General features: G+C 32.7%; 2 pseudogenes; one reads left to right on the top strand and one right to left on the bottom strand.

Moving 5' to 3' along the window:
• Positions 1 to 1,302: 1,302 nt before the first annotated feature.
• On the bottom strand, positions 1,303 to 4,684 carry LOC100819426 (iron-sulfur assembly protein IscA-like 2, mitochondrial; annotated as a pseudogene).
• A 929-nt stretch (positions 4,685 to 5,613) lies between these two features.
• On the top strand, positions 5,614 to 9,381 carry LOC100785951 (1-(5-phosphoribosyl)-5-[(5-phosphoribosylamino)methylideneamino] imidazole-4-carboxamide isomerase, chloroplastic-like; annotated as a pseudogene).
• The last annotated feature ends 269 nt before the right edge of the window (positions 9,382 to 9,650 follow it).

Below are 9,650 nucleotides of genomic sequence, written 5' to 3' on the forward strand. Positions count from 1 at the left end.
TTCAAGAAATTGAAGAAAGGACTCCAAGAGATGGTCATTAGTGACCAATGGTCTTCTTATAAGGAAGATGATGTTGCAAAGACTAAATTTGTTAAAGATACTTTGTTGGATGATAAATGGTGGGATAAGGTTGATTATATTCTTTCTTTCACTAGCCCTATCTATGATGTTCTTAGAAGAACTAATACAGAAGCTTCATCTCTCCATCTAGTATATGAAATGTGAGATTCAATGATTGAAAAGGTGAAGAATGTCATATATCAATATGAGAGAAAGGAGGAGAGTGAAGGATCAACCTTTTATGAGGTAGTGCACTCCATATTAATTGACAGTTGAACTAAGAGTAGCACTCCTCTCCATTGTTTAGCTCATTCCTTAAATCCAAGGTAATTAACTCTATACTTTTTTACTTACCTTTTTTTTAGAATTACATAAATTTTAATCATGTATATATTTCTTTTTAATTATAGATATTATCGTCATGAATGGCTAAGTGAAAATTCTAATCGAGTTCCTCCACATCAAGACTTGGAACTCACTCGTGAAAGATTAAAATGCTTCAAGAGGTTCTTTCTTGATGTGAATGTAAGGAGGACGGTGAATATTGAGTTTGCCAACTTCTCGGATGAAAGAGAAGGTTTTGATGATCTTGATTCTTTAAATGATAGAGGACAAATGGATCCAAAAGCTTGGTGGCTAGTTCATGGCGTTAATGCTCCAATACTTCAAAAGGTTGCCCTTAAGCTACTTGCGCAACCTTGTCCATCTTCATGTTGTGAAAGGAATTGGAGTACATATTCATTTATACATTCTTTAAAGAGAAACAAGATGGCACCACATAGAGCTGAAGATTTAGTATTTGTTCATAACAACCTACGACTTCTCTCAAGGAATACTCCACAATATCATCAAGAGGAAACTAAAATGTGGGATGTAGCCGGAGATGATTTTGGATCACTTGATGATTGTGGTATTCTTGAAATTGCTAGTTTGTCTTTAGATGAACCAGAGTTAGAAGGTGTCTTTTTCAATGATGATTGCTAGTTTGTGAAATTCTTGAAGACTTGAAGATGCTAATTCATCATCTTGCTTTATAATTTTTTTTTAAAGAAACAAAGCGTACAAATTGTATAATGAGGTCTCTTAGTGTTTTTTTGTGACTCATTATCATAGGAAAAGTTCTTTTTAGATGATGATGAATATATAAATCTTGATTTTCAATTTAGATCTTTTATGCATATCACTCATATTTAATTTTATGTAACTTTATTTTATTTAATTATATATATATATATATATATATATATATATATATATATATAGCCGTGTCCGTGTCCTACATTTTGGACATTACAGGTGTCCACGTGTCCGTGTCGTGTCCGGTGTCCGTGTCGGTGTCGGTGCTTCATAGGTTACAAGAAATATCTGAGAAGTGGGTGAAGAGGCAAGAAGGACTAGCAAAATCACTACTGTTTCACCATGAAGGAACTTTTACAACTGCAACCACCAACTGCACTGGGGTTTTCAGTCACCTGCACATAAAACCAGAATCTGACTGTAAATTTGTAATTGGTTAGATACCTTAATGATGCTAATATGGAACCTTATAACAAAGTAATGATAACCAAACGCTTCTTTTCTCCCTTGCACTCTTCATATACACCTTACTGTACCAACAGCTACGTCAATTTTCACATCAAAACTTCTCTTCAGACATACAAGTTAATAGTTTTGTACTTGATGAAAACCATACACACCACTTTTAAGGTTCTGCTGCAAAACTTTCTCTTAAATAAGCATGATACCATGAAATGAAACAAAAGAGAAAACATGGTTGTGAAATCATTCAAAAGTGAACCCAAATAACATGATGACAGTTGGTTATCACTGATTGTGCTTACGCAGGATAATAAAACATAATATCACAGTGCATGGAATGATGTTTCTTAATGTTTTAGTATCAAAAGACTTCTAAGAGCATCTATCGGCATTACTTGATTGATTACAAATCAAGTCAAGTCTATTTAGATTTAGAACAACTGCAGCAGGTTCACCTAGGATTTTTTTATGAAAACCTTCAGATAAATTCCCAAATTCTTTTGCTTTTTTAAATTTCCAAGATTTCAAAAGATTGTATAGGTCCTTAATGTCCTTTGAATTTGTTAGAAATCAGAAGAAGGAGATATTAAAAGAATATATATTCTATAAGGAATAAGGGTGCAGTTAGTTAAGTGGGTTGTAGGTAGGTAAGTATAAATAATAGGGAATAAATAAAGTCAGGAAGAGTTCTGTAACAGAAACTGTATTACAGTTGTCCCTTGTAAGGGTGTTTGATACCCTTGAACAGTGAGTTATACAAGAGCTGTTCTTCTCAATTCATATTCTTTCTTATGAGACCTATCAAAAATCTGAACCATAGATAGCATAGCAGTGAAATGTTCTCCAATTCAAACTAACTATTAATACAAGCAAATCAGCAACACCCCAACAATAACTGTGATGAACTTTAGCTGATATTGAGGAAATTTTCCTTCTTAGAGAACTCTAGGAAAGAAAAACAAAAGAAACAATTATTCCTCAAAAGCCATCAATTCCCAAACATGCACAAAGAAACTTTCCTCCCTAGTTGTTACCACAATAATAAAGTCCTGTGTCACAATAAAGGTGAAGTGCAAATAATGAAGATAGCATTGAGGGGGTAAAACAAAAATAATAGGTCATGATCAGCTCACAAGAGTACTTGACTTACCACAAAAGCTGAACGGATTAGCTCCTCAACATAATCAACAGTCGCCCCTTTTACAAAATCGTATGATATGTTGTCAACAACCAATTTAACTCCTTTCTCAAAAACTCTGCCAATATAATAACAAAAGTTGTAAAGACAAGGGCATAGCACATTCATGCCCAGGGGTCCAGGACACAGTAGGCAAGAAAATCATCTTGAAATTTCAGTGGGAAAAGGTAATTACTTGTCGTCTGAGTTGATTCTATCATCTAGATTAAAAACATACTGGAATCCAGAACATCCACCAGTTTCCACACTCAAACAAGCGTTTTTCCATCTGTTGATGATTCACTACCTTCCAGTTTCTTCATTCTCTGTTACATGTTAATTAGTTGTAGACATGGGTTAATAACTCAGTACTGATTACAGGTAATGATACACAGCTTCTGTGACTTATACACTATGAAATCACATTCACAGGCATGGGAAAGAGGGTCCATGAATCAAATTAAATGTAAATTTCATGGATTTAAACAAAGCTTAAATATCTTTTTAGTCCTTGCAATTTGGCGTTTTTTTTTTGTTTTTCGTCCTTACAAAATTATTTTTTGTTCTTAGTCCTTATAAATTATGTTTGTTTTGTTTTTCGTCCCTATAACACTTTAAATAATGTTTTTTCACTGTTCAAAGCGCTATTGAAAGTGTTTTAAGGAATAAAAACAAAAGAAACATAATTTACAAGATTAAAAGCAAAAGGATAATTTTGCAAGGACGAAAAGTAAAGAATGTTAAATTACAAGGACTAAAAAATTATTTAAACCTTTAAACAAAACAATAGGTCATGATAAACCTGTCAAAAAAAAAAAATATAAGTCATCATAATTGACCACTGAAGCAAGACAAATAGACAGTCGATTTTGGAATGCATTTATTTGTTAATAATTTACAGAGAAGGAATCATGCAGCCACGCCTCTAGTTGGAGAGACAGGAGTGCCTTAGTTTCTTTCATTTCAATGAAAATGACTAAATTTTCAACTTGAGTTACAGACTGTCGGAAATAACAATCCAAAATTCCTTACTCTTTTAAATCAAATTGGGCATTAAATGAAAGTGTAAGAGTATGTGAAGGTAGCAGAATGACATCAAGGATTAACAAATAACAACAGAGCTTGCTCTTCCTAGGGCTTCCACGGGACAACCAAACCCTCAAAGTGACATTTCTAACAATAGCATCCAAACAATAGCATGTTTTATGGCTTTCCCAATACTAGCACCAGATATATCAGACAAACAACAAATTATAACATTTTTTTTTCTCTCCCAATTTTGCACTTGCCAAACACAAATCAAGGCACTGTTCACGTGACCAAACCAATATCTATCACACATGAAAAATAAATAAAACAACAATAATCTTTTCTTTCAATTGTGTTTACAAAAAAAAGTGTCACGGAATTGCAGGGAAGAATAGCCAAGGTTGGATTTTGTTTCCTTTTTCGGTTTCAGCGGCGCATTGAAAAAAAAACATAGTTGGATCCGAAAATGAAAAAAGTTAAGAAAAAAATAAAATTGGGAATGGGAACATACTCGAACGCAGTTTTGGGTGATGTGAACGGGCTCGGAGGAAAAAGGAGAGGGAGTGGCATGATGAAGAGTGGAAGCAGAAGAAGAAGAAGAAGAAGAAGAAAGACGAACGAGGTTGTGGTAATGTCGGAATCGTGCAGCCAAATGAAGAGCAAGGCTTTGAATCATTGATCGTTGTTGTTCTGTTCTCTTCTCTCGCAAATCAAATGAATGATGTTGTTTTGTCTGAGATTGCGTTTCTCTCTGTTATTCGATATTCGATAGCATAGGGTAGGTGGCAGGCGCTTTCTATTGAGATTGATTCAGCCACCTCGTATGATCCAACGGCTCACAATTTAACAACTCACCCCACGATAATAATAAGAAATATATTCTTTCAAACACATTCTCTTTCTTCCGTAACAAGTGTGTTATAGAAAATGTTAGTGTTATTTTTCATAATAATAATTAAATTATTTTTCTTATAATTAAAACTCAAGGCTTTTTTTATTATTTAACTTAAATATATTTTTTATTCTTATAATTTAGAGTTTTTTTATTCTCATAATTTAGAGTTTTTTTATTTTTATTTTAGTCTTGGTAAAATATGTTTATTTTATTTTTTATCTTAAATTATTTTAAAGAATGTTTTTTCATTATTTAAAACATATTTTTTTACTGTTTAGAATGTTATCTAAAATATTTTAAGATTAAAAAATAAAATAAATATATTTTAAAAAAGCTAATAAAAAAATTACAGAAATAAAAATGAAAAACACTCATTTGCACGGAAAAAAAGTATTTAAATCTTATTATTTTGTTGTTGTAAGCCAACCTCAAGATACATTACATGAACATCGTAGCTCCGTCCGATCATCGAGAATGCGAAGTTTCTCTGCACCTCATTCCATTCGGGTTTTCGCCCCAACATCGTGCTTAAAGCTGCTAATTAGTAGTTTTTTGAATGTGATACAAGGTGGATGCGATATGAGTTTTTTAAACTTTTGACAAATGCAAGTATGGAACCAAGAGAAATGCTAGCAATAAATAGACTTTCATTTCAACATGTTTTTCTTCAATAGGTTGAAAGGGATAGAGGAGTGCTGACAACATTTTCTCTCATGGGATTAGTTTAAAATCTATTAAAAACTATACAATCATGAGTGAGGTTCATTTAAATAAAAAGCTAAGACTTATATAATTTTATGATTTCCAACAAATTTTAACTAGTAGTTGAAAGTGTGTCGAAAAAAACATATTAAAAAATGTGTTGCAAGTATTTCTCTTGGTTGAAATTCATGTGGGCGCTGTTAATTTGGGAATGGGACCACACATATTTAGTAGGACTCATGAACTTCATCCAATAAGTGAGAGTGTGTTTGAGAGCGTTAGAGGATGTATTGCTAGCATGAGTAGCATCATGCCACTACACATCTACTTGAAGAAAAGAATTAATTTTCAACCACTTAGTATACACGGTTATTTTAGGGAACTGATTGTTTTGGTTTTTCAAAGATATCACCCAAGCAGCTAAAAAAGTTATTAGTTCTTCAATAAGCTAATTCAAACACACTAACTTAAGAAGTTTTGCGCTATTAATTAGTTATAGGGTGTCACCTATCTAAATAACACTTCAAAGCTTTCACTCATTATAAATAATCGTGGGTTGAATTTACACTCCAAAGTCCAAAGTAGAAAAGTAAAAAGATACAGGACATATATTATTTGGCTAATGTTGAATTGCATCTTATTTTTTCTGTTTTGGTCATTTTGTTGACAAGAGACTATTTGTATTGGCCTTGAAAGTGTCTATGCCATCTCAATATAGATAGCATTCCCTGTGTCTTTTATGGTTGATGATATCTTTAAAACTCAGATTTTTGCTCTGCTGGACTTACTGTGGAGGACTGGTAAAATTTAGGTTGTCTGCAAGTTGGAGGGGGAATAAATTCTGACAATTGTTTGAGTTGCATTGAAGAAGGAGCAAGCCATGTCATTGTGACATCTGTAAGTCATCTTTTTTTTTTCCTTCTTTGGGCTGTTCAATGTTTTCATTCCATTATCATTATTTATCTAATATACATTGAGAAAAAAAAAACATGTTTCATTAAATGTATATGGATAGAGCTTCCTCTTAAATGCACTCTCATTAATCACATTGTATATAGCGCTTGGTCTTCAATCATGAAGAGCAGTTTCCCTTTCATTTTGATGTAAAGTTGTTCTTTTTTTTTTTTGTTTCAAATCTAGACTTTAAAAATGAAAACACAAAAAAGGATCCATAATATGTTTGTCAGATGGCAAGAAAAGCTCGTTAATTTCCATTGGGGGGCTCCAATCTTGATTTGCATTAACTCAGCTCACTGATTATCTCATTGAAGAACATGTTATGTGGATTTTGTTAATGGAAGTTATTTAGACATTTATATTTATTGATTCTGTCTTTGCAGTATGTATTCAATAATGGACAAATGGATCTTGAAAGGCTAAAAGATCTTGTTCAAATTGTTGGAAAAGAGAGGCTTGTGTTGGATCTCAGTTGCAGAAAAAAGTTACTAAACTACTAATAGTTATCTTTATATTTGATGATGTTGGTAAATTTATACCAGAAGAAAAATGGGAGTTTTTTAACAATTGGCTAAAAGTGTTCAAATACTCTTGACTGGAGCAGTTCCGTGTTAGCTGAGGGAAGCGTTTGTAATCAAGAAACCGTTTCATGAATTGATAATTTGATCCACATGTGAACGAACGTTATGGACAATTTTATGATGTTACCTACATGTCGTAACATTTCTATTCTTTTTTATCCATTAGTTGCATTATTTATTAAGCACTCATGGTTTTCATTGCTCGGGATGGTAAATATGCAATTGTCACTGATAGATGGCAGAAGTTCAGTGATGTTTTTTGTTGATCCTCATGTGACGGAATTTCTTGCCAACTTTGCTGATGAGTTTCTGGTTCATGGTGTTGATGTTGAAGGGAAGAAGTAAGTAATATTTTTTGTTTTATGATAACTCCATATTTATTAGAATAGTTGGTAATGTATCCTGGAAGAAGTAGAAAAGTATTCTGTAAGTAACTTGTTCTGCCTATTTGTTGGTTTTTTCAATGCTACTAGAAGACATCAAAAATCTTTACATTGTATTCTTGCATAGGTCTCTCAATCTCCGTCACTCCATGTACATCCTAGTTTAATTCCCACTTTTCCTGATATCCAAGAGCCTCCACTTTCATACAAAAAAATATTGACAATTAATTTGGGAATAAGATTCGTTAAAATGTTTTTAGATTTTTTGTCATCTCAAGTGCACTGGAGTGAGTGGACTAATCAAATACTACTTTTAATAGTATTTTTTGGATTGTCGACATATCAAATTTGAGCTCAAACTTTGATTCTGTACGAAGGCCATCAAAGTAGTTTAATTGGTGATTGATGAAGCTTGCTTCCCTTTTTGGTTTTGTACATAAAGAGATTGTTTCATAATCAGAAGTACTCTGCAATTAATAGTTATGAAATAAACAAGTTAGATATCAAAAGATCAATTTAGTTAATTTTTTGGATTTGGCAATTGTTGAATTTAAAAGGGTAGAATTAAGAGAGACAAAGAACTCAGAGAATGAAAATGCTTTATTATTAAAGGGAATGTAGAGACTATTTTGTTGGCTAATATTAATTGAGTGAAATTCCCTAGACACTAATATCCATGAACATTTTGCTAAGTGCATTAAGTATTATTATTTGCAACACTCCCTCAACCTAAAGCTTAATAAGCTTTAAGCTTGTTACAATAAATCCTCTTTTTTTTTTTTAATAATACTGTATCCACTAGACATGGTTGAAATGGCAGCATAAGGCATGCTTAGATCAATTGCTAAATGCTATAACAATAGTTGGAGATTAACACAGCTGGAAATGGCTAGAGTTAACTTAAAAGTCACCAGAAAAGCTAGCAGCAGTAAGATGTCGCTGAAAAATTGACAATAGTTGAATATTGCCCAATGAATTGAGTGCAACTCCTTATACACTAATAGTCTCGTACCCTGAACAATAAATGCATCTTATCATGTGATGCATGAATATACTATTTGTCTATTTCCCCAATGCATTAACTATTATTATTCCCAACAGTATTGTATACACGCTCCTTATCATTGTTGTCTTGTTAAATCAACAGTTGATTAAACAAAAACTATATGTTGTACTTCAATCAAAGTATTGTGTGAAATGTTTCAAATTATCTGTTCTGGTAGTTATTTCAAAATATTAGTTAAAGAATATATCTGGGAATCTATGGTTGTGTTCAAGATCAACAGAATTTATTTCACAGATTGAAAAAAAAAATCACAACTCCATATGCATGCATTGAAAATACATCTGATGATAAATGAAATCTCCTTGTAGGTTGAGAATTGATGAAGAGCTTGTGGCTTGCTTTGGCAAATATTCACCGGTTGGTAGCCCTTGATTTTATTTTCACCCATTTTAAAGAACTTTTCAAAATTTTCAAATATCGTAAGTTTTCAATCATTAAGGATTGTTTGGGGGTGTTTGACCTTGTTAAATAATGTGTGTCCATTTCCATTGAGGAGTGGCATATGTAAGAAAGAATTTTTTTCGTTGTTTGAAAGACTGGCTCTGAAATACTAACAGTTAAAAACTTGTGCCTCTAATCGATCAGATTTCCATTGTGTTTGTATCTGGAAACTATTTGAAGAAACTATTTGAAGTGTGTATATTATTGATGCATTTTGATTTTCAGATTCCTGTTACTTATGCTGGTGGTGTGACTGAAATGGCTGATCTAGAGAGGATAAAAACTGCCGGGTTGGACGGTGTGAATGTTACTGTGGGCAGTGCCTTGGATAGCATTTGCCTTCAAGAGGTTGTAGCTTGATATGCCCAGCAAAACGCCTTTGAAATTAGTATGTTTTCTTTTAGTTGGGGGTGGGGACTGGTGAGCAAGGATCTCTTTGTTAGTGTTTCTCTGGGTGTGAAACCGACTAACCGTGTATCAGGTTATTTTTGTATCATTTTTTCTTAATGATTCTAGCATTTGCCTTCATCATTAACTTCTGTGAGATTTGACATGATTATTATCTGCCACTATACTTATTTGCACCTTTATAATCTAATTTTAAGACAATGCTTACATATTTTTCCTATGTATAAGACTACGAGTGTCTTGTTAATTAAAGTCATGCTAAGATAGCATTGTGTCAAGTTTTGCATGTTGAATGATGCGTTATGTTATATGTACTAATACAAAATACTGTTAGGGTTATAGTTTTAATCAGCAAGTTGTGTTGTAGCAATACAATGGAGTTCATACGTCAAGCTAGATTGTGTATTTGTTA

The sequence above is a fragment of the Glycine max genome, chromosome 10 (assembly GCF_000004515.6).
Source record: "Glycine max cultivar Williams 82 chromosome 10, Glycine_max_v4.0, whole genome shotgun sequence".
Classification (NCBI taxonomy): Eukaryota; Viridiplantae; Streptophyta; class Magnoliopsida; order Fabales; family Fabaceae; genus Glycine; species Glycine max.